The sequence below is a fragment of the Pongo pygmaeus genome, chromosome 18 (assembly GCF_028885625.2).
Source record: "Pongo pygmaeus isolate AG05252 chromosome 18, NHGRI_mPonPyg2-v2.0_pri, whole genome shotgun sequence".
Lineage (NCBI taxonomy): Eukaryota > Metazoa > Chordata > Mammalia > Primates > Hominidae > Pongo > Pongo pygmaeus.
In genome coordinates, this window is record NC_072391.2 from 11,833,814 (window position 1) to 11,859,744 (window position 25,931).

Below are 25,931 nucleotides of genomic sequence, written 5' to 3' on the forward strand. Positions count from 1 at the left end.
GGGCAGGGAGAGTTTTGGTCACTTGTTCAGTTATATAGCCAGTGAGTTACAGAGTAAGGATTTGTCAACTGAAGAAACACGAGGTTCATGCATCTAGAAAGGAGAGCTTTATTTCTTATAAGGGGTTGCAGCCTGTAAGCTGACCACCTCGCAGGCTGGGGAGTGTAGCATCCAGCAGAAACCAAAAGCAGGCACCTCAAAGGAGGCAAGGTGAGACAGGAATTTATGCTAACAGAATGGCTAAGTATACATACTCAAGTTATAGGAGGAGTTATGAATATTCACAAAAGAAGGGCATGCAAATGCATAGTAAATTAATATGAATGTCATATACATGCCATGTTCATTTTGGGGTGAAAACGTAACATTTAAGTATATTATAATTCGGCCCCATGTGTCAAAAGGTCAATTAGAGGACATGAAGGCACTCAGTGTGCAGCCTCCGTAAACTGACCAGAACCACTTCATGCAAACAGAAGCTAGTCCTGGGTGGGCATATCTTATCAGGAAGGAACGTTGCTTAGTTGGCTGTGTCAAACCTGTATAAAGTGAGGGGCAGAGTCAGGTGGTTGGTTGGAAACAGTGATGGAACACGTCTTTAGAGATGGCCCATTTCTGTTTAACCCTTAGGAAAGAAAGCCAAATGATAGTTAGCAAGGGAGAGGATATAATGAGGTAAGTCTGAGCTCCTGTCTGGTTATGGCTAGGAACTCAGTTCTCAAGGTTTCTCTGGGATCCCCCTGGCCAAGAGGGGGTTCCATTTAATCAGTTGGGGTGGTTTAGGGTTTGATTTTTATTTCTAGGATTCAAACCAACCAGTCTGGCCCCAAAGTTTATGCTCTTAACCACAACACTAGAATGAATTAGTTAATTAACAAACAAAAAATGTCACGTCTGTCACATTCTGTAATGCCTGGGGCCATATTGGGGGATGTGCTTGTGTGCTCCACAGGTGTCCTCTTGAACGTTATAGCCTCTACATGAAGCAAAACCGTATGTCCTGCACACAGTAGGCACTCAGAAAGTGTTTGTTGAATTGGATGACACCTGAGTTTGTGCTTCTGGACATTCTAAATACTTTTTTATGCAAATCTCCAGCTTTCCTTCCCATGGAGACTCACAGCACCTATGCAGCAAAGTGCATTGTTGGTAGTCCCTATCCAGAGCTTCTGACAATAAGTACATCAAAGCTAGGGTGCCACAGTGACACTGCCATCAGCTTCTGGGCCACAGGAATGCTCAATAGATGTGGATAATTAGTTTGGAAGAGCAATGATGCCAAAAATAATTGTTCCTTGAGCCTTCTAGATCTTCTCACTTCCCCTGAGGAGGGATTGTGCATTCTGCATACCCAGGAGGACAGGCAAGACTGCAGACACGTAAGATGTTTGTGGCAATAACTAACAGCTGTCTGGCCAGACCTAACTGCAAGCGAGCAAATCACACCTTCTTCACTAGCTCAGAACCGGCTGTAAAATTACCGAGGAGCCCCAGGAGAAGCTGCACCATACCAAGGGGGTGGAGCAGCTCCATAAAAAAAAAGGAAACACAGAAAAAATTATCTGGCTACATATCTACCTGGGACAATCTGTTTTCTTAACAGTACACAGGACCATGTACCAGGACCAGGCAAGCAAAGCGTAGGCATATGCTACCCCTGGGCTAATCCAAAGACCTCGGGGAAGAGCAAGCGGCATTGCTAGGCTGCCAAACTCTAAAAATACCCAGCTCATTCCCACCATGACACGCATGGTAAGCTCTTAGTGGGCAAGAATCCTGCCAAACAAATGCCTACCTAGCTGGACTATCCAGAATGAGCCCAGAGGCTGGGGACTATGCAAACACAAGATCCAGATAGGGACATGGTTTTCTCTTGAGCATGAATGAAGTTTTAAGAAAACTGGTGTGTGTGGATTGCCATGAATTGGGGAGGAGGAACGAGGAGTGGAGGAGAAGCTCCTGCTATAACAATGGAAGTCGATGAATGCAGTGGCTAAAGCTGTAGGTTCGAGAGTCTGACCAAGTCCATGCAAATCTTGAACCTCTCATTTAATAAATACATAGCACTGGGGAGAAAGTTAACCTCTCTGAGCCTCAGCTTCCACATCTGTAAGAAAGGGACAATCATAATAATCACTACTATATCTACCGCATTGGTTTTTATAAGGAATGTAATAGATTATGTTATTGTTCAAATATCTGCTGTTCCTCCTCTCTACAGGACTCCTCCCTACTGGACAATTGGAATCCTCGCCAATGTTGGGCTGGGAGCCAGCGGAATGTAAGTGGGAGTGATGGTGCCACTTCCAGGAGAATCTTTAAGATCCATCTCTTCGTCTACATCCTTCTCTTTTCCCTCTTCCATGAGATTAGCAATGACCCAGAAAGGAGCCCTTCCTCAGTCTGAGTCTTGCATCTAAGACATGAAGCAAAGCTGCAACTAACCTCATATAACTGGAAAAAGAAATCAACTTTCATAAGCTACTGAGATTTTGGAGTTGTTTATCACTGTAGCATGAACCTGCTTAAACTGACTGATACAACAATTAAATTATATCATCTATATAAGAGACCTAATGCATATCTGACATTTTCTTTTTTATTTACTTTTGGGCAGGGTTGGGGAACAGGGTCTTACTCTGAGACCCAGGCTAGAGTGCAGTAGCATGATCTCAGCTCATTGCAGCTTCCATCTGGGCTCAAGTGATCCTCCCACCTCAGCTTTCCAAGTAGCTGGGACTATAGGTGTGCACCACCATGCCCAGCTAATTTTTTTTTTTTTTAAGAGACAGGGTTTCACCACGTTGCCCAGGCTGGTCTCAAACTCCTGGGCTCAAGCAATCTGCCCACCTCTGCCTCCCAAAGTGCTAGGATTACAGGTGTAAGCCACCATGCCTGGCCTTAGCAATTTCTAAGCACTCAGTAAAGTTACTTTATTATTGCTATTATCAATATCATCATCCTGGGTTCTCACCCTTTTGGAGACATCCCATACCTTGTTGAAAGCTTTTGTTGTTGTTTACTCATGAAAGCTTTGGACCCTCTCCCTTGAGAAATGCACATTTGGACACAATTTTGAAGATAAGTGCAGGTAGTTTGCACATCTCAGGCTCAGAGCCTTTGTTAGAGGCTCCCAGATTGAAAAACTCATCCTAAAGTGGATTTCCTAAGCTTCGGCCTGGAAATACTGCCAACATAGACTCTGTGTCATGTCAACTATCACTGAGTACAAACAGGTAAAAATGCCACAGCGCCACTTTCCATCCTGGACCAACAGCCCAGGACATACAGGGAGGCAGGGATTAGCAGACATGGAAGGAGAGTGCTGGCTCTGCCTGCATCCTCACCCCTGCGCTCAGGGCTGTGAGTGAGGATGGCAGACAGAACAATCTATACCCACCCCAGACCTGTGGCATCTCTTAATCTGTACTCCACAAGATCAGCGTCTGATCCTGGGGCCGCAGGCTGTCTGGGGAACATGCAGTTCTTTAGTGTCTGGATATCATTAGCTAATTTGTGTGTCCAATTTCAAAGAAATGTTTCCTCCCTGGAGGAGTTTCTACTCAAAGGACTGGCTATTTTTGGCTCCCACCCACTCGGCTTTGTTGTGTGAAGCCAGCATTTCCTAGACTATTCCAACCCCCACCTTTTCCTCACTCCGGAGTCAGCAGCATTGGAGTCCAAACCAGTCTCCTGGGCCTCCCCATAGCCTTGTATTCCCATTCACCTCGCAAGAAAAGAAAAGTCAGCGCTCTTGTAGAGGCCCTGCTTCCAACTAGGATCAAGGGAATAGCTTCATTCACCCTTTCTTTCTCTTATTCATCCATTCGTTTAACAAATAATTATTGACACCCTTCTGTATGCCCCATTACATATTGTCTATATGACTTTGAGCAAGTTACATAATCTCTCTCCTCATGCCTCAGTTTTCTTATCTACAAAATGGGATGACAATAGGACCAACCCAATAGGCCACTGTAGTTATTAAGTATATTAATATATCCATAGCATTTAAATAATGCCTGGCACAAAGTAAGTGCTTGGTAAAATGTTAGTTATACTTTGCCAACTACTGTGGTAATCAATAGGGCCAAAATGGTGAGTGAAAACTACTACAGTTCCTGCCCCTGTGAAGCCAATGATCCCCTAGGAGAAATATACGTTAATCACATACCCTGGAGGTTAAAGATATGTTCAGTACTCCTTGATTTTGGTAACGGTATCACAGATGTATGCATATGTCTACATTCATCGAAATGTTTACATTAAATATGTGCAATTCTTTGTATGTCAACTATACCTCAAAGCTTTAAAAAATAAGCACACCAATGAATGTTAAATATGTAACCACCATAAGTGATACCAAGGAGAAGCATATGGTGGGTTCCCGGAGGGCAGTTGATACAGGTTATGGTTTCGGAACCATTTTTCTAAGGAGTGATGATGAGGTTGAAGTCTGAAGAATGTCTAAGAATTATGAGAGAGTCTGGGGTATGTGTGCTTCTTTCCGGGAGGGTTGAGGGGCTCTGTTTCAGACAGAAGAGGCAACTTGTAGGAAGGTCCTCTCAATATCTAACACTGTTAGACAGATAAAACCTTTGATAATAATAATCAGATAATAATAACAGAGGTCTAAACGTGAAACTATAAGATTTCAACAGCAAGCTATCTTGATAAGGTTCCACCATCTCTCAAAAATTTATAACTAACAACAAGACAATTACTTCCCAAATCCCCTTGAAATTAATTCCATACTCCTCCAGGAGCTGTGATGGGTGGGAAATGAAACTGATGAGGGGGAGGCTCAAGTAGTAGTGATCATATCAGAGCATATCAAAACCTTGGTGAATTTTACCTCTTTAGTTTGACCTGGAAATTTTCCCTAATCCCAAGACACAGATGATACCATGTGATAAAAAAAATCTTAAGATACATTTATCCATTTATTTAAAAGATTTTTTAGTATTTAAGATCGACCAGGCATTATATGAGGTGCTAAAGACACAACGGTGACCAAGACACAGTCTACTGGTCTCTGTCCCCTATACTCTATTGTACCATATCTATCTCCAACCCTATCAGACCCAAGAGGGAGGGGTTTGCAGTAGCCAAAAAAAATTAGACCCAGGCAAAATAATTTTGAAATAGAAAAACAATGGTGAAGGACTTACATTACCCTCATTTCAAACATATTGCAAAGCTACAGTAATCAAGAGAGTGTGGTATTAAGGGAAAGAGACAAATCACTGGAACATAACTGAATGTTTAGAAATAAGCTCTGACACTGTCAATTCATTTTTGACAAACATGACAGGATAATTTGATAGGAAAAAGATAGTCTTTTCAACACATGATGCTGGGAAAATTTGATATCAATGTGTGAAAAAGTGAACTTAAATCCTTATCTCCAAACCACAAAAAAACTAACTCAAAATAGACCTTAGACCTAAATATAACAACTAAAACTATAAAGCTCCTTGAAAAACAAATTAGAGAAAACCATCATGTCCTTGGGTTAAGCAGAAAGCTCTTAGACACAAAACCATTCATTTTTCTTTTACTAGACATAAATGAAAAAATAGGCAAATTCATCTCCATTAAAATTTAAAACTTTTGCACTCCAAAGACACCATTAAGAATAAAAAGACAAGCCAGACTAGGAGAAAACATTTGCAAATCATACATATGATAAAGAACTGTATCAAAAATATATAAAGAACTCCTACAACTCAATAATTAGAAAACAAACAGCTCAAAAATAACATGAGCTAAAAAACTCAATACTCAATAGTTATTTCAGCAAAGATGAAATACACATGGCCAATAAGAAATGAAAAGGAGTTAAACATCGTTAGTCATTATGGAAATGAACATCAAAACCACAATGAGATTCCACTTCCATATACACACTAGAATGACTATAATGGAAAATATGAACAATACCAAGTGTTGGCAAGGATTCACAGAAACTGAAACCCTTGTACATTGCTGATGGCAGTGTGATATGGTGCAACTACTTGTGAAAACAGTTTGGCAATTTTTTAAAAACTTAAAACATAAACTTACTATATGGCCCAGCAATTCCGTATCAACCCAAGAGAAATTAAGACATACATCCACACAGACTGGCATATAGATATTCACGGAGTATTATCCCTAACAGACAAAAAGTAGAAACAACCCAAATACCCGTGAGCTGGTAAATAAACAAAATGTTGGCTGGGCACAGTGGATCACATCTATAACTTTGGAGGCTGAGGTAGGTGATCACTTGAGCCAGGAGTTTGAGATCAACCTGGGCAACATGGAAACCCCATCTCTACCAAATATGTATGTGTGTATGTATATATATATATACATACACACACACACACACACACACACAATTAGCTGGGTGTGGTAGTGTGTACCTGTAGTCCCAGCTGCTTGGGAGGCTGAGGTGGGAGGATTGCTTTAGCCTCGGAGGCAGAGGCTGCAGTGAGCCACAGCCTGGGGAATAGGCCCCTACTCAAAAAAATAAAAAATAAACAAAATGTTATATATCCAAATAATGGAATGTTATTTGGAAATAGAAATGTAGAAAACACTGAACCATGACAACATGAATTAACCTCAAAGACATTATGCTAAGTGAAAGAAGCCAGACTCAAGAGACTATATATTGTATGATTCCATTTACATTAAATTTCCAGAAAAGGAAAATCTACAGAGACAGAAAGTGGATCAGTGGTTGCTTGGGGCTGGGGTTAGGAGCAATGATTGACAGGCCTGAGATAATTTTTTTAGGGCTGGTGAAAATGTTCTAAAATTTATTTGGGGTGATGGTTGCAAAATCTGTAACTTTACTTCAAAAATCAGTGGATTATGTATTTACAATGATATGTAAATACATCAGTAAATATTTACTGATATATAATTTATATGATATATAAATTATATATCAGTAAAGGTATTAAAATAATTAATCCTCTAACAGCCCACACAATAATTTAGTCATCTGCATGCCTTAATATACCTCCAATCTAGTCCTTTCAACAAAGAATAAAAGAGTTCAGTCAAATGAGGAGTCTTTGGGATTGGAATGGTTCTAGCCTCATTCTCTCTAAATAATTCTACCCAAACAACATTTAGGAATAATTTTTTTAGAGTGGCATAAACACCATAATAATTACATGCACATATTTTTAATCTTTTCTGTTCTAGAAAGGGAGTCTTCTTACAGTCCAAGGAAAATCAGTCTTTACACTGAATTATAAATTAACATTTCAGCAGACATGCAATGTTGTGTGAGATCTTCCCACGTTAGCAGTCAGAATACAGGGGACAGCATCACCTCCTTTGCCTCCAGGGATCTGAGGGGGCAGTGGAAAGAGATCAGGGTGTCTTCAAGAGTTTGAATTTCTCTCTTCTCAAGAACAGAAGGAAAATTAAGCATTTTTTTTTCTCTCAATGATTTTGCCTTTTATAAGTAACTCTTATAGACTGCTTACTATGTCCCATGCCCTGTTCCAAACATATAAAATATATTAACTAATTTAATGCTCATAACAACTCTATGAGGTCAGTTCTATTTTATCCCTTTTAACAAATAAGTAAACTAGAGCACAGATGGGTTAAGTGATTTGTCCAAGATCACACAGCAAGCTAGTAGAAACGGGATTCAAACTAAACAGATAACTCAAGTCCCTTCTCTTAAGCCCTCCATCAAATGTACTCAAAGGCATTAAATCTCAAGGTATACATAAAAGATAAGGTAAAAGGCAGCGTGAAAAGTTGCTTTTTTATTTTAACAGGCTGGAGTGCAATGCCACGATCTCAGCTCACTGCAGCCTCTGCCTCCTGGGTTCAAGCGATTCTCCTGCCTCAGCCTCCCAAGTAGCTGGAATTACAGGCACCCAGCACCACGCCTGGCTAATTTTTTGTATTTTTAGTAGAGATGGGGTTTCGCCATGTTGGCCAGGCTGGTCTCAAACTCCTGGCTCAAGTGATCCACCTGCCTCAGCCTCCCAAAGTGCTGTGATTACAGGCGTGAGCCCCACGCCCAGCCATCCTTTCTAAGACCCAGAAGGAAGAAGAGCAAGTGGGGCTCAGAGTCACAGTTGCTCAGCACTGCAGGCAGGGTCCATATGTTATAATAACAGATGGGGGTAGGTACCATTGCTCTTGCAGCCTGCAGGTCCCAAAGGAAACTGTGTCATTTTATCTTGCCTAGCTCCAAAAGGACCAGCCTCTGTCAGAAGATCTCAGTCATCATAGGCACATCCCAGGTGTGTGTCCTGCTTCTCGTCAGGCCTCCCCATCTTACTAGACCACTGGGTTCAGCCCTGACTTGTGGGAGGGGCTGGGCTTCCATACTTCAAAAAACATACAGTTAACACACAGCATCTCTCCTATATTTGCCGTGTAGCATTGGCACCTTCACTCAAGTGACAGTATTATAGTCAGGTGGCATCAATCAGCTTTAATCAGCCTTATATTTAAGAGCTACAGTCTCTGGGTGTTTTAGGGAATACCCTGGCAACAAAGTGAAAAAAAAAAAAAAAACAGCCTTTTGAAGTAGATTGCATGATTGCACAATTGGCCCAATTATTCATCCCTTACTGGAAACATGTCCCTGTCATATGATTCTGTGGTCCTGCCACTTAAGAAGCAGGATACAGTGCCTCACCCCTTGACTTTGAGTTTGATCACATGACTTAGTTTGGCCAATTACATGAGGGAGACGTGCCAGTGTGCCAGTTTTGGCTTTTGCCCAGGGTGTCTAAGACTGCAGGGAAGAGATTGTCTAGGAAACTCTGCCCAAGACATCACCAGAGAGCCCATGTAGTCTGGTTTCTCCCCTAGTATCAATGAGAAATGAGACCCAAAGAGGAGAACTGATGCATCACCCAGTGAGTGAATATAGGAGCTACAGTGAAACTCATGTCTCCTGTCCTCCTAGTCCAGGTTTCTAAACAGGAAGCATCAGAACCTGGCTGTCAGAAAAATAATCCGAAGCCCCAAGGTTTCATGGAGCAGTTACTTTCTGCTCAGCACTAAGCCACGTGTACAGAGGAGATACCAATAAGTAAGATGACTGGGTCCCTGGTTATAATGTCCTAAATCTGCAATGGAGTGAATGGGTGATACCCCTGAATCAACAAGACACTTGCAAACAAAACGGTGAGGGCTCAGGAGGGTGCGATTTTTAAAAAGTGCTGGACTGAGGAAAGGTGAGAGTTATAGGCTCAGTTCCACCACTCGCCTGTTGTGTGACTTTGAGCTGGTCATTCCCTGTCTCTTAATATCGGCTTCTTCATCTATAGAATGTAGGTATACATGAGGGGATTTTTTTTAGAACTCTAGTTCTCAGTTCTGACTGCATATTATTCTCACCTGGAAAGCATTTTTTTTTTTTTTAGATAGAATCTCTCTCTTATTGCCCAGGCTGGAGTGCAATGGCACAATCTCAGCTCACTGCAACCTCCACTTCCTGGGTTCAAGCAATCCTCCTGCCTCAGCCTCCTGAGTAGCTGGGAGTACAGGCACTCACCACAACGCCTGGCTGATTTTTGTATTTTTAGTAGAGACAGGGTTTCACCACGTTGGCCAGGCTGGTGTCAAACTCCTTACCTCCAGTGATCTGCCCACCTCGGCCTCCCAAAGTGCTGGGATTACAGGCATGAACCACTGTGCCCGGCCTGGAAAGCATTTTTTTAAAAGAGGAACCCAGACCCTTGGAGAAATGACTGATTGCTGATTCCAGGGTTGAAGCAGGAAAAGTATAAAATGAACCTAGAGCATCTTATTGTTCCAGAAAGTAAGGGAATGTGCACCAAAAAAAAAAAAGAGGACTTCTAGGGACTGAATTTTGTCCCCTACAAATTCATATATTGCAGCCTTAACCTGCCATTGACTATATTTGGAGATAGGGGTTTTAGGAGGTAACTAAGGTTAAATGAGGTCATAAGAGTAGGACCCCAATTTGATAGGACCGGTGAACCTGTAAGTAGAGGAAGAGAGAGATTTCTTTCTCTCTCTCCACCAGCATGCACTGAGAAAAGGCCATATGAGCACACAGAGAGAAGACAGCTGTCTGCAAACCAGTAAGAGAGCCCTTACCCAAAAACCACGCCAGCTCCCTGATCTTGGAATTCCAGCCTTTAGAACCATGAAAAAAATAAATTTTTGTTGTTTAAGACACCCAGTCTATGATATTTTGTCATGGCAGCCTGAGCTCACTAAGACAAGAACGTGTCAAAAGAATACAAGAGCCAGGTTGAAGTGCTGACCAACAAAATCTGAGAGACAATTTAAGCATAAATATAAATAATGACAGTAATGGATTATAACCCAATGAAAAATTAAGAATCTTGAGCCCATGCTAACATAAAGTATAAAAGTAAAAATAAATGTTCTTCCTTATAGCAGAACACTAGTAAAGAGAAGGAATGATGGAGTTAGAAAACATCAATGGATGCTAAAGCTGGTGAGTAAAAACATGATAAGGAATAGGATATTTATATAGTCTCAATGTATCTCCCTACAAATATAGGAGCTACAGTGAAACCCAGGTCCCCTATCTTCCTCGTCCAGGTTTCTAAGCAGGAAGCATCAGAATCCAGCATCAGAACTCCCTACAAGTTACTTGTTAATTACAAAGAGGAAATAGCAACTTTACAGTAGAGACTGCAGATACTAGCTTAACCATGGAGTCAAAATTAGTATCACCAATATCAAGACCAACTGACATCATCTCTTGATACAATGCACCAAGAAGGACACAATGTCACTTCAGTGATATTCCTACAAAAAAAAAGTGTGAAAGAAATAGGGCAAAATGTAAGCAACTGGTGAATCTGAATAAAGAGAATATAGGAGTCCTTTCTACTATTCTTTCAACTTTTCTGTAAGCTTGAAAATATATCTACTCATGACACAAGTTTACCTATGTAACAAACCTGCACATGTACCCCTGAAATAAAAAGTTAAGAAAAGAAAATATATCTAAATGCATATACAGTTTAAAAAACATATGAGCCCAAGCCCCACCCTAGACTAATAAAATCAGATTCACTGGGAGTTTAGGGCCCAGGCATCCATGTTTTTGTTTCTATGTTATTTAGGCTCCTTGGGTGATTCTAATGTGCCTCCTAGGTTGACAGCCCCTACGGGGCTCAGAGGATAGACATTCTGACATTCTCTGGACCTGTGGGTACCAAAGTAAATGGTTTAGAGCAATTCCCAACCAGCAGCAGCACCTGAGCACCCGGAGACTTGTAACAAATGCAGATTCTTGGGCCTCACCCAGACCTACTGAATCTGACACTTTGGTGGTGTACTAGCAATCTGCGCTTTAAACAGGCATCTCGGGGTTTCTGATGTTCACTAAAGTGTGAGAACCATGGTCTATATTGCTTCTCAGGTAACTAATAGTGTTCTTCTTTTTCAGTATTTTTAAATTGTGGTAAAACACACAAACACACACACACACACACACACTTTACTATCTTGGCCGGTCAGCATAGACTTCCGGCCCCACATCACCTTTCCCAAATGTTTTCCAAGGGGCAAAGTCGAGACACAACAGTGAAAGTGTGGATTATTACTCCACTGTTCTAATTATCGTTCTTTCTTGCTGGTGGTCTCATTTCCCTGCCCTCCTCCCTACCTGTGCCACGTACCCCATTCTCCTTGTACTTCCCCTACTGGTCGGTCCCCCATACATAGACCTGCTACAACCACCACTAACTCCTTGAAACTAACCTGTCCTCTCCATCACTCTCAAGCCACATTCTCTGAGCCTGCCCAGGAGACTAAGAACCAATGCGTAATTAACAATTTACTGAAAAAGACCAGATCCCTTTCCCAGGTGTGAGGCTTTACCACGGGTGTTAGCTGTGATAATTTTTAGGTGGTACAAGGAGACTGAATTAAATAACATCAAGTCACATGGTGCGAAAGTTGCTCCCTTTCAAGTCTGTTTCAACTCTTCTGAAAACGTCACGGAAAAAGTCCCAAACACCCTACAACACTTGCTAATCTCCCTTTTTAACAGAGAGATCAGGCCTCAGGCTCTGAGCCTTAGGCAGCAATCTCTGAGCTGTTTGGTCTTCGTGGTATATATTTTTGCAACTTACTTTCTATTTGTGGGAAGTGATACTGGTTTTCCATTTCTGGCTGTGATGCCAAGTTGCTTTTTAAAAATAAATGTGCTTAAATTAAAATGCAAGTGGTTTAAAGCACACACTAAACAAATAATCGTAGAGATGTTTGAAGTTGGAAAACAGAGAATGAGGACCTGGGCTTCTTCCCTGTGAAATCTTCACCCCACATGTACCATTTTGGTGTCTTGGAGACTGCATCCTACCATGATCTAATCTATGAAGCAACAGGAAAGGAATGGAGTCTCCAGTGAGATTGGATCACCAGTTTCATTAGAGGGGCTGGCAGAGCCCTCTTTTGCTCTTCCTCCTGGTCCCTAAGCCTTCCTGAAACCCAGGGACTGGAAAGGGATCCTAACCAAATCTGCAGCTATTGGCATATCCTAGATCCTAGTGAGCCAGAGGTGGGCAGTGGTGGGGACAGGGATGGCTGATAAATGTGGGCAGATCCCTAAACTGCATCCGACCCTCCTGCACTTTCTTTCTTAAGACCCTTCATCTAACATGTAGGAGAAGTAAAGTGGATCCTCATCTCTCACCTTAAGCAAAAATCAACTCCACGTGGATCAAGGACTTAAATCTAAGACCTAAAACTATAAAAATTCTAGAAGGTAACACGGGAAAATCCCTTCTAGACATTGGCTTAGGCAAAGATTTCATAACCAAGAACCCAAAGCAAATGCAACAAAAACAAAGATAAATAGGTGGTACTTAATTAAACTAAAGAGCTTCCGCACAGCCAAAAGAACAGTCAGCAGACTAAATACACAACCCATAGAGTGTGAGAAAATCTTCACAACCATATATCCAAAGGACTAATATCTAGAATCTACAAGGAACTCAAACAAATTAGCAAGAAAAAAAAAAAAAACAATTAGCAAACAAATTAGCAAGCCCAAACAAAAGTGGGTTAAGGGCATGAATAGACAGTTCTCAAAAGACGACATACAAATGGCCAACAAACATATGAACAAATGCTCAACATCACTAATGATCAAGGAAATGCAAATCAAAACCACAATGCGATACCACTTTATTCCTGCAAGAATGGCCATAATAAAAAAAAAAAAATAGACGTTGGCATGGATGTGGTGAAAAGGGAACACTTCTACACTGCTGGTGGGAATGTAAACTAGTACAACCATTATGGAAAACAGTGTGGAGATTGCTTAAATAACTAAAAGGAGAACTACCATTTGGCACAGCAATCCCACTACTGGGTATCTACCCAGAGGAAAAGAAGTCATTATACCAAAAAGACATTTGCACACACATGTTTACAGCAGCACAATTCACAATTGCAAAAATATGGAACCAGCCCAAATGCCCATTAATCGACAAGTGGCTAAAGAAATTGTGGTACATATATATATATATATATATATGATGGAATAAAACTCAGCCATAAAAAGGAATGAATTAATGACATCTGCAGCAACCTGAATGGAACTGAAGACTATTATTCTAAGTAAAGTGACTCAGGAATGGAAAACCAAACATTGTATGTTCCCACTTGTAAGTGAGCGCTAAGCTATGAGAATGCAAAGGCATAAGAATGACACAATGGACGCTGGAAACTCAGGGGAAAGGGTGGTGAGGAATAATACTACAAATTGGATTAAATGTATACTGCTTGGGTGATGGGTGCACCAAAATCTCAGAAATCATCACTAAACTACTCATGTAACCAAATACCTACTGTCCCCACTCCCCCCCAAAAAAACTATGGAAATTTTAGAAAAGGAAAAATAAATAAAACTAGTTTTGATTTGGGTTATTTCAGTTTGTGTTCTCCAAATAGTTGTTAAAAATAATTTAGAAAATGCTCAGAAAAACCACTCATCTAGAGGAATTTAGATCACAGCAAAGAAATTTCTAACATTCCCCATACCTTGTGCATCTGACCTATGATTTTTTTCCTTGACCTTAAAGACTTACAAAGGGCATCATTATGAGTAATTGCAAAACCATTATGAAAATCAACTCCCTATTTTGGATGACTCCCCATGTTCAGCATAAAAGATACTTACTCAAAAGCTTGGTGTTTTCATTCCAGAAGGAACTCCTTTTAATGCTGCAAGCAGCATTACAATTTTAAAAGAGAAAAAAAAAAACATTCTTAGTAATTAAATGCAAATCACCAGAGCTCAGAATTCAGGGCCCTGTCTCTGGAGTGCCTAGATTCAGCACTGGGAGAAGCAAATAACTGAGAAAAGGAAAGAGAATGCCGTCCTGTCTCCCTCCCTTGCACCCCCTTCCTCAGCTAACCAGTGTTCCCCTGGCTCAAAGAAAATGTGGAAGTTGGTGGTTTTTCACAAGGATGATACTATCTGGAGCTGCTGTCCTCTGAGAGTAGGACGGGTCAGAAGAGATCTGCACGTGCTCTGCTAACGTAGTCTTGCCATCTCTAAGGTTTTGATTTGCTGGCTTGTTTACTGGAGTCAGAAACAGAATAAAGGTAACTCACTTCAAAGGCTAGATTCAAATGCTACTTCCTAGAAGATACCTTCAGGACCCTCCTTCACTCCCAAATAGAAGGAACTCTGCTTTTTCAACATGGTATTGAAGTCAGAATGTTTGTTATTTCAAACATCAGTACTGAAACGTCTGCTCATTCCGTGAAGTTCCTGAGGTGCTGAGTGCTGGGGATACAACAGTGAAGATGGATAATTCTCCATTCTTATGGAGCTTCATTGAGGGAGTTCAGGGAGGCAGGAGTTAGTCAAATAATCACAAAAGTAATGCAACATCACAAATTGTAGCGAGTGCTATTTAAAGTACATGAAAAGAATTTACTAGTCAAGAAGTATCAGCAGAATGAACAGCAGGTGCAAAGGGCCCATGTCAGACAGGTGAAGGGGGACACGAGGGCAACTGCAAGAAGGCCAATATCACTTTTGCAAAGAGCAGGTGAGAGGTGGGGTTCCAGAGGTAGCAGAGGTCAGCCATGACGTGCTTGGAAGGCCACAGAGACAAATTTTATTCCTACCACCATAGCAATGGGAAGCCATGAAACCATTTTCAGCAGAGAAACAACATGATTGGGTTTGCATTTTAAAAGATCCCACTGGCTTCAGTAGAGAGGATGGATTTTGAGCAAGAAGCAAAAAGGCTTGTGGGAAGGAGAGTAATTCGAAGACCTTTAGTTGTCCTGGCAAGAGATGTTGAGCGTTGGATCACAGAGCTGGTGATGGAAATGGGGAGATGTACTTTGACTGATGTTGGCCAAGTTACTTCTTTCTGCACCTCCATTTCCTCATCTGTAAAATGGGAGTAATAAGCCCACTCACCTCCCAGTGAAATGAGATGGCATGGAGAAAGCACCTGGCACATCCTGATAATTCAATAAATGATAGCCATTGTTACGGTGATGATCTTTGTAACTCTCGTAAGATGCTTTTCAGTTCACATCTTTTTAAATGGTTGTTTGTCCACACGGTTCACTCCATCTGAGCAGCTTTATGTTATTTGAAGGCATAGTGTCCCCCTGCTGGATTCACTTTATAACAAATTAGTTCTCCCACCAGGATGATTATCGCCCAGAAAGTATAAGTAAATATTTGGGGAGAAAACTGATTTGAATGGCCCAGATGGTGGCACTCAGCCAGGCTCCCTAACCACTGGAGTTAATCCATCACAGACGTGCTGGCCAATGCTTTGCAAGGTGTGATTCTCCAGGTGTGACTTCCATGGAGGAGACACTTGGATCCGATCTGCCTTCAAAAAAGAATGTGTCATTCAGCCACTGGGGGTGCAGGTTACTGACATCCTCTGGCTTCAGAGCCCTCAGGATTCACTTCTGCTTTTGAGCTGAGGTCACGCTCTGCCAGAGCAGTCCTCACCCAGTGACAGGGCATTAGGGGGACATGGGGCCCGGCAACTTCTGCCCAACATGGGACTCCTTTCATGGGCAACCTCTGCTCCAAAGCTTTCTGTTAGGTTGGCAGAGACTGTCCGGTCTGCATGGTGGTCTGAAGCTCTCCCTTGCACAATTCTGCTTCCTGCTTTCCCTATTTTATTTTTCCCAGGTACTTATGCTCCCTCAAAAAACTTCTTGTGCCCCTTCAGATGCCATCTCAGCATCTGTTTCCTGGAAGATCCAACTGGCTCACCTTGGAGAGAAAAGAAACTAAAAGCCACAACATGAAGAAGCATATACAAGAACCAGGTAAGTTAAGTAACTCAGAGCTCTCTCTTGTCCCAAAGGATGAAAACCTCTGAGCGCTGTGGAAGAGAACAGTCTAATTAATTAAGTTGGCTCAAACTGTCAGGAAGCTTTCTGAGCAACAGCAGATGTTGGGGCTTCAAGAAAGATTGCTCCCTGCTTTTGGCCAGAATCCCAGGGGTCATTTAGGGAGGTGATGTTGCCAGTTCTTCTCCCCTCTGGCCAACACCTCTCAATCCATTATTTGGAATACCAATTATAAACCTGGGACAAGAGCCTAATCTCCCAGCAAGGAAAACCTGGGCGGTCAGTCTACTTTACCAATCCCTGCCTTGGAAATTGTTATATATCTCAAGCTACAAGAAAGTAGAGGGAGACAAGAGAAAAAGCATCCCTCACACAACCTTCAGATCTTCCACTGGAGAGATAGCCCCACTCTAGGAAGGAATGATTATTGCTATAATTTGGGGGATATTTTGGCAGGTTTGGGAAAATCTATTCAAAGTTTAGTTTAGTCTCAATTTCTAGAACATCAAGCCACTTTTGTGTAGGCAAGGGTGACAGGAAAAGCTGAAAACATGGTGGTAATCTTAAAGATAATAGTAATAGCAGTATTTATGGAGCAATGAGTATGTTTGTAGATTGAGAGGGGTATTTTTTACAGAATCAGCTCATCTAATCATCACAGGAACTCCTAGACATTGGTGCTATTTTCACCAACTATTTCAATAAGGACACAGAGGTTCTGATATGGTTTGGATGTTTGTTCCCTCCAAATCTCATGTTGAAATGTGACCTCCAGTGTTGGAGGTAGGGCCTGGCAGGAGGCCATTAGATCATGGGGGCAGATCCCTCATGAACGGCCTAGCACCATCCCCCGGTAATGAGTGAGCTCTCGCTCTTAGTTCACATGAAATTTGGTTGTTTAAAAGAGTGTGGCACTGATCCCCTTCTCTCTTGCTCTGTCTTTCGCCATGCGATATGCTGCCCCCCTTTCACCTTCCACCATGACTAGAAGCCTCCTGAGGCCTCACCAGAAGCCAAGCTGAAGCCAGCACCATGCTTCCTGTATAGCCTGCAGAACCATGAGCCAATTAAACCTCTCTTCTTTACAAATTACCTAACTTTGGATATTTCTTTCTTCTTTTTTTCTTTTCTTTTTTTTTCTTTTTTATTGGGAAGGACAGAGTCTCACTCTATTGCCCAGGATGGAGTGCAGTGGTGTGATCTCTGCTCACTGCAACCTTCACCTCCTAGGTTCAAGCAATTCTTGTGCCTCAGCCTCCCAAGTAGCTGGGATTACAGGCACACACCACCATGCCAGGCTGCCTTGGGTATTTCTTTATAGCAACACAAGAATGGACTAACATGGGCTCAGAGAAGTTAGGTAACTTGTCTAAGACCACAGAGCTAGCAAGAGGTAAAGGTAGGATTCAAACTTAGGTATCTCCAGAATCAAAGACTACATTTATCCTCCCTTCCTCCACTGTTCTAGATCACTCTTGCACTGGGGCACTCTTGCTCTGAGAGACATACCCCACCCACAGACGTGGAGTGGATGCCTCGGTTGCTGCATCATTTAACAAGCATCTATTGCCTGCTCTGCACCATCCCCTATGGTAGGCACTGGGAAGAAAAGAATGAATGATCCTTGATATCAAGAAGCTCAAAGACTAGCTGGGAAGATACTAATATAGCAATTCCTTTTATTTTCTTTAATAGGAGACCCACTCGCAACTATGAGGAATAGATACTATCAGCAGCAATAGCAACTTTTTTTAAGGACAAAGAAAGTAAAGATGGGAAAATGTAAACTTGTTCAAAGACATTCATCTAGTCATGAGAAAACTGAAACCCAAACCAGCTAAGCCAATATATCACAGCCTCTGAATCACCATCACTGAAAGAAACAACACACTTGGGGATGGGGGAAGGGCTCTCCTTGCACAAGTTGGGATGCAATTTGCAGACATTTTGCAGAGCAGAAAATACATGAGTCTCTAAAGGGCAGTGATCAATCACTTCAGCCATCTTAAATGAGACCCGAATAGATACCAGAAGAATCTCAGCCACATATAACTCTAACCGTCAAGGGTATTACTAACCCCAAAAATATTTCATCTTCTTGAAGTTTTATGGCCATGGCTCTTGAATGTTTCGGGGGTACAGGGAGATACGGGTTTAGGCAGCTGAAGCAATACCTATCTATAGATAAGAATATCGCCAGAAGTCCTAATAACCTCAGAGAATCTACAAAACAAAAGAGTCCGTATGTATGCCAGAATCCCTGCCCCTGACATGTTTACTCTGCTGACTACCTCCAATGACAAGACTCCAGACTTAATTAGCCAGCTCATAGCTCTTTCACATACTTTTTGGAGGCAGATTTTGTCTCTATGGGCTCTACTTCTTCCCTTAGATTCTAGAGCACCATAGAATGTATCTGCTCTATGTTCAAGATGGAAGCCCTTCAAATAATTGGGTATAGCAATCTACTCACCCCTCTCACTTCCCCATTTCTCTCCACTCTCAGAAATGCAAACATTTATCCTTTCGTTGATGTTATTCAGGAACCACTTCCAGCAGCCTGTACCTCCCTTAGTCATGTTCCTTTTAACAAGCTCACTTTATCAATGTCCTTCTTAAAATACAGAACTCACACATGAGCATAGCCAAAGATACAATATTTGTGAAGGGACTGTGAAAACGAGAGTAGGCAGACGCAAAGGGTTATTATTTTTTCTCTGGGACTAAATAAAAATATAAATGCTATTTCTCTTAACAAACACCAGTTTGAAGAAACTATTCGATGTATTCATTCTGTCATCTGTTCATTCATGTGTTATTGAACCTGTCAAGGTAAGAGATTAGAGGACTTGGGCCAGCAGAGAAAAGAGAAAAGTGGATGGATACGAATACTATGTAGGAGGTGTAGTCACAGGGTGAGGGGTGTAAGGGAAATGGTGGTATCAAGAAGTTTAGCCTGGGCATCTGGTAGGATGGTGGTGCCATGCCCTGGAGGAGGGCCAGTTTGAGGAAGGAATATCATAGGAGTCCAATAAATACTACTAGAATGAATGACTTAATAATCAATATGTAAATTACATTCATTCCCCTCTGCTTCTGGCTTTCCATCTAATTAGATCAAAAGCACTCTTACATGTGGAAAGCTTGCATGAGCACAATTTTACCTGGTTATGGGAAGGAATGGTGTTCTCTGTATGTATTTTTATTTTTTCCAACTATTGGATTCTCCAGGGTGCCCACATGACAATGCCAAGTTTCTGTACTGAGTCCTGATTCCCTAGGCAAAAAGTGCAAAGCATACCTAAAAAGAAATATCCAGCCTTAAAAAAAAACAGTAAAACAATCCCTTGGCTCCCATCAACATTGTAGACCCCACCGTGTGCAGGGGCTGCAGTCGACGGCAGGGGTATGAGGAGAAACAGGTCAGGTTTCCATGTCCCTTGTGAGCGCAGAGTGTAGGAGGAAGATTGACAGGAAAACCAAAATAAAACACCTGAAACTCCATGATATGATAAATGATATGACAACAGGGGGAGGTGCTAAACGTTACGAGAGCACAGCAGAGGCATAAAATAAAAGAAGCCTGAAGCAAACTTTTAATTTGTTACACAAAAAAGTCTTCAGTCTTCTTTGCCGAGATTAAAGCAGTGTCGCTGTGGGTCTAGAGCTGAGTTGGTAGCTGGGGTCTACAAGAATTCAGAGTTCATCCCGAGTCTTCTCTAGAGATGGAAGCCTGGAGAAGCCAGAAGGCCCTGAACCCCTGACAAAAAGCCTAAGGATCCTCACCCAGCAATGCTGACCATGACCATTAAAACATGAAGCCAATCCCCCAAAGAGGAAAATCCTTGCCCTTTAATGAAACTGCCAAAAACCTCCAAAGTTAACAGTTTGCTCTGTGTCTTTCTGCAGACACAGAAAAATGAGCTGGGAAATAGAACAGTCACATCAGGCCAAGAGAGTTGTGGATTTTTGAGGTGTTGCCTGGGTCTCCTGGGCAGTAGAATCAGCTGACCCAATGTTTAATAGAGATACTACAAATTTTCAAACATAAGAAAACCATGTAAAAAAAAAAAAAAAGCAATGGGGGAGGGGGTGTTTAAATGCATTTCAGACCAGCCATATGACATGCATTTGGCAGCCCTTATAAGCCTTAGTTTTAATCACATAAGAATTCCCTATGAAATTCTAAATAAGGCTGGGCATGGTGGCTCACGCTTGTAATTCCAGCACTTTAGGAGGCTGAGTTGAGGTGGGCAGATCTCCTGAGGTTAGAAGTTTGAGATCAGCCTGGCCAACACAGTGAAATCCCATCTCTGCTAAAAATACAAAAATTAGCTGGGCATGGTGGTGCGCACGCGTAATCCCAGCTACTTGGGAGGCTGAGGCAGGAGAATGGCTTGAACCCAGGAGGTGGAGGTTGCAGAGAGCTAAGATCGTGCCACTGCACTCCAGCCTGGGTGACAAAGCAAAGACTCTAGCTCCAAAAATAATAATTCTAAATAAAGCAAAATAAAACGTATGCATACACATATATATGCAAAGGTATATATGCATATGCACATACATGCATACATGTGTATAGATACATGTACAGTATAGCCTGCCAGCTATGTTAAAAGAAGTTTTTTGCACAGCCATCTTTTCTGTATGGAACTGTGTGTGAAAAAAGACTTTTATGCACTGTGAGAAACTTGGATAAAATGAGGCATGCGTACTTCCCCATCTGAAATAGCCAAGATGATGACCATTCTTAAAAGTGTAAGAGTTTTGTTTTTTGTTTGGGGATGTGTGTTTTTTTTTCTTTTTTAACTTTTATTCCTGTTCAAATTCTTTTCTAATTTACACGTAAGAAAAAGTGGCCTGTCACAGTGGCTCACATCTGTAATCCTAGCACTTTGGGAGACTGAAGAGGGAGGACTGCTTGAGACCAGGAATTCGAGACCAACCTGGGCAATATAGCAAGACCCTGTCTCTATTTAAAATTGTTTTAATTTAAAAAAGAATTTAAAATAAATAAATAAAAATAAGAAAAAGCTCCCAAATCCCACCACCCTACTACAACCAAGCTGGCCACACCATCACACGTGAGGTTGTTCACAGCATCCTTCTCTAGGGATGATTCTAAGTCCCTTGAAGATAGGGAGCATGACTAGTTTGTCTCTGAATCCCTAGTACCTAGAAGTGGCCTGACCCCCCAGAAGGCCCTCCGATGACATCTGTTGAATGGATAGATGAGAATGCACATAAGGAAATGTGATTTTTTTCCTAACAAAGTAAAATGGCATTCCATGGACTTTGGGGAAGTTGGCTCCTTCACTTCGAGAGAAAAAAGGAGAATAAGGCAGGAATTCAAAATACTCTTATGAACAGAAAGGCAACAGGTAGAGCAGGACATGGAGGGGTTCATGAACCTGGGCTGTGCAATAAGCAGCAAGCCTGGGTGTTATTTCAGCCTCCCGAGAACATGCCAGAATAGACATTGCCATTACCTCCATTTTCAGACGAAGAAACTAAGACAAATAAATCAGACAGAAGACATGATGTTCATCTCATAAATGGACATGTGGAGATTTGAACCCAGCTCTACTGGCTTTGAATTCAGAAATCTTTACTCCTAAGGGATATCATGAAGCGAGACAAAGAATGAAATGGAGGGCTAGGATGATGACTGGATTTCCTACTGAAATCCAATAGGAAGGAATGTTGAACGAAGGAAATTCAGTAGGAAGGAATGTTGAAGGAATGTTGAACGAAGCACATGTACTTTAATTCTAACCATACACAGGGAAGTTCTTTCTGTATTTGGAAGAGCTAAGCGGAAGATCTCAGCACTAGTCCCAGCCCCTGTTTCCATGCCATTTCAGCACTAGATAACAAGATATATCCATGTAGGAAGATGGGTGAGAAAAGCAGGGTGGATCTGTCTCCCCCAAAGGAAACCACAAGGCATAAACAACAGCAGGAGTCCCCAGAGGACAATGTACACACAACCTCTTTCCTCCAACTCTGGTATTGAAACCATCCTGAGCTGACTTTAAATCCACTGCAGGTAGTTGCATGAGGAGTACTTACAGGATCCTGCTAGCTCTGTTGCTACTCTCTATCATGGAGTCCTGCAGCCTTTGAATAAATACCTGCCAGGCCAAGCTAGCAAATAGCACAGTTTCATGTCTGGAATTTGCAAACCAGGGTTGAAGGAAGGTAGACACGCTTCTGTGAAGGAAACTGATATTCTGCTGGGGTTTGCAAGATCCCTAAAGGTCCCATCCTCCCCCTGGGAATCCCAGCAGTTTAGAAGATTCCTGAAAGGAAAAGGAGCAGCTCACCTGAGACAAGCAAGGGCCAGATTGTTGAAGCCATCGTTGCCCTGCTGAGCTTCAGGACACTCAACTCACAGTTGCAGATTTCATAAGCAACAAAAAGAAGAATCCATTTCACAGACATTTTTCAGTGCCTGTCTGACCACACTGATCAAGGCAGTGGGGGTACAGAGGTGCACAAAACATGCAAAGTGCCTGCTACAGTGATACTTACCCTCTGGTAGGGAGAGCTGAAGTTCTGGGAAAGTAGAGTTTGAGGGAATGCCTCATATGCAAAAGGCCAACCCTGGGCTAGATCCTATTCATGTCTCATCCAATTCCTCCCAATAATCCCATGATTAGGTACTCCTTGCATCAAATCATTTTAAAGAAGAGAAAATTGGGTGTATTAGTCCATTTTCATGCTGCTGATAAAGACATAACTGAAACTGGGAAGAAAAAGATGTTTAATGGACTTACAGTTCCACATGGCTGTGAAGGCCTCACAATCATGGTGGAAAGCAAGGAGGTACAAGTCACGTCTTACATGTATGGCAGCAGGCAAAGAGGGAGAGCTTGTGCAGGGGAATTCCTCTTTTTGAAACCATTGGATCTCGTGAGACCTCATTCACTATTGTGAGAACAGCATAAGAAAGACCCACCCCCATGATTCAATTACCTCCCACTGGGTCCCTCCCACAACATATGGGAATTGTGGGAGTTACAATTCAAGATGAGATTTGAGTGGGGACATAGCCGAACCATATCACTGGGTCTCAGAGAAGTAATTGCCTCAAGAATCACACAGGTGACAGGTAACAGAGCCAGAACTCAAACCCCAGGCCTCCTGATCACAGCTGCCATGTTGCACAGCCCTCATCTCAGAAGGAATCAGAATTTGTGTTCATGGTTACACGTGCTCAGGGTCACACATTTAATGTATGGTGTAGCCAGGATTCAAGCTGAGATGAGCCAACTCTAGACCCTAGTCTCCTAACCACTATAGATACTGCTCCACTAGCATACTTGGAAACCATCATATATGTTCTTGGAAATGCACCAGGCACTTTACCATGTTGGGCAGACTTATTACCATTCTCCAATATCTGCAAGTAACATAGAAGCAAAAAAGCACATAACACATAAAATAATTGCACATAGACCTGAGGTAGAAAACAAATAATCAGAGGAGAAGGCAAGAGAAAGGGGAAGCCACCTTAGGTAGAATGGTCAGGAAACATCCTTTCTGAGAAGACATTTAGGCTGAGAAGCTAATTAAGAAATAACAGAGAAAACCAATGAAACCCAAAGCTGATTCTCTTTTAAAAAAATAAATAAAATTGATAAATCTAGGTAGACTGATCAAGAAGAAAAGAGACTATCAGAAATAAAGTCTGGTGCATTACTACAGACCTTTCAGATATTAAAAGGATTTTAAAAACCCTTATGCCTATAAATTTGACAATCTAGATGAAATGGACAAATTCCTAGAAAGATACAAATTACCAAAGCTTTTTCAAAAAGAAATAGAAACCTTCACCAACCCTGTATCAATTAAAGAAATTGAACCCATAGTTTAAAACCCTCCCACAAAGTAAACTTCAGGCCCAGATGTCTTCTCTGCTGCACTCTATAAAACATTTAAGGAAAAAAAAAAAAAAAAAAAGAGTCCTACACAAATTATTTCAGGAACTAGTGTTCAGAAGGGAATACTTCTGAATTCATGTTATGAGGATTGTATTACCCTGACTCCAAAACTGGAACAAGCCATCATAAGGAAACTCTAGACCAACCTTCCTCGCAAACATACATGCAAAAGTGCGCCACAAAATATGAGCAGATCAAATAGAAAAATATATCAAAAGGCAACGCATTATAACCAAGTAGGTTCACACCATGAAGGTAGGCTGAAATCCAAAGAACAAGAAATAACCAGACTACCAAAAAAAAAAAAATAGGAAGAATGAATAAGACCTACCATTTAATAGCACAACAGGGTGACTCTAGTCAATAATTGAACATTTTTAAATAACAAAAAATATATAATTGGATTATTTGTAACACAAAGGATAAATGCTCAAGGGGATGGAGACCTCATTTTCCATGATGTGATTATTTCACATTGCATGCCTGTATTAAAACATCTCATGTACCCCATAAATATATACACCTACTATGTACCCACAAGAAAAATAAAAATTTTTTAAATAAAAAGAATTTTAAATAAAAACAGAAATAACCTGTCAAGTGAAGAACAAGAAGAAAGTTCTGGGCAAAGGGAGTGGTACACGCAGAGTTTACAGGATAAGAAAGAGCTTGGCAAATTTGAAAAGTTGAATGGAGACCATTTGGAATAGCATTTAATGAGTTAGAGGAAAGTGGTAATGGATGAGACTGGAGAATAGACAAGGCTAGATCACACAGGACCTCATAAAGATAAGTAGTTTGGATTTTTTAATAAATTCTAATGGATGCTATTACATGGTTTTTACCTGGGGAATGTCGTGGGACTGTTTGTTTTAATAAAGATTTCTTAACAGAATATGGAGAAGCAAGGGGCAAAGTGGAAGAGAGATATCAGTGAGGAAGCTATTGGAGTGATCCAGGGGAGTGATGGCACCAGCCAGGACTGGGCAGTGCATGGGCAAGGGAGAAAGGTGGGTAAGTCAGGGTATATTTCAAAGATAAAACCAACAGGATTTGCTGACGGACTACAAGTATGAGATAAGGAGAAATTTTGTAGCAGGGTCTGGATAAGTGATCATAAATCCTACTCCCTTTTCCTCCTGGGAATATTTAGTCCATAAAAAACCTCCCAGGCTCCACTCCTTTCGCAGCTCAACGCAGATTATCTCAATGGCCTTAGAAGCCATATGTTGAAGGTGGCAGAGCCAAAAGATGAAAGGAGCTGAGCCCCTGAATCGTCACTTGTCAGAGGGCCGCCCTCTGAATGCAAACATCCGCATTCTACTTCAGATGAGTAAGAAGTACATCTGTGGTGGATTAAGTTTCTGCTATTCAGGGATGTATGTGTTAAACTAACTTTTCTTAACCTAATCACTTCAGAGAAAAATCAAGAAAAAACTAGTGTATCAGCTCGACCAATTAAGTGGAGCTAAGAATACTCTTACTTCAGCTCTTAAAAGAACAGATTGAAATCAGACAGTTTGGAGGCTTTCAAGGATTAGTTCAATTCCATTTCTAAAAGGAATCTATGCTGAGAAAATAAAAGTAAATATAAAGGTTTGTGCACAGGGATGTTTATCAGTGGTATTTATATTAGCAAAAGTTTACATG

At 41.5% G+C, this 25,931-nt stretch overlaps 1 protein-coding gene across 3 annotated transcripts in view; it reads right to left on the reverse strand.

Moving 5' to 3' along the window:
- The window catches only part of GRIN2A (glutamate ionotropic receptor NMDA type subunit 2A), a 429,030-nt gene that overhangs the window by 331,525 nt on the left and 71,574 nt on the right, over window positions 1-25,931 (reverse strand). The window lies entirely within an intron of this gene.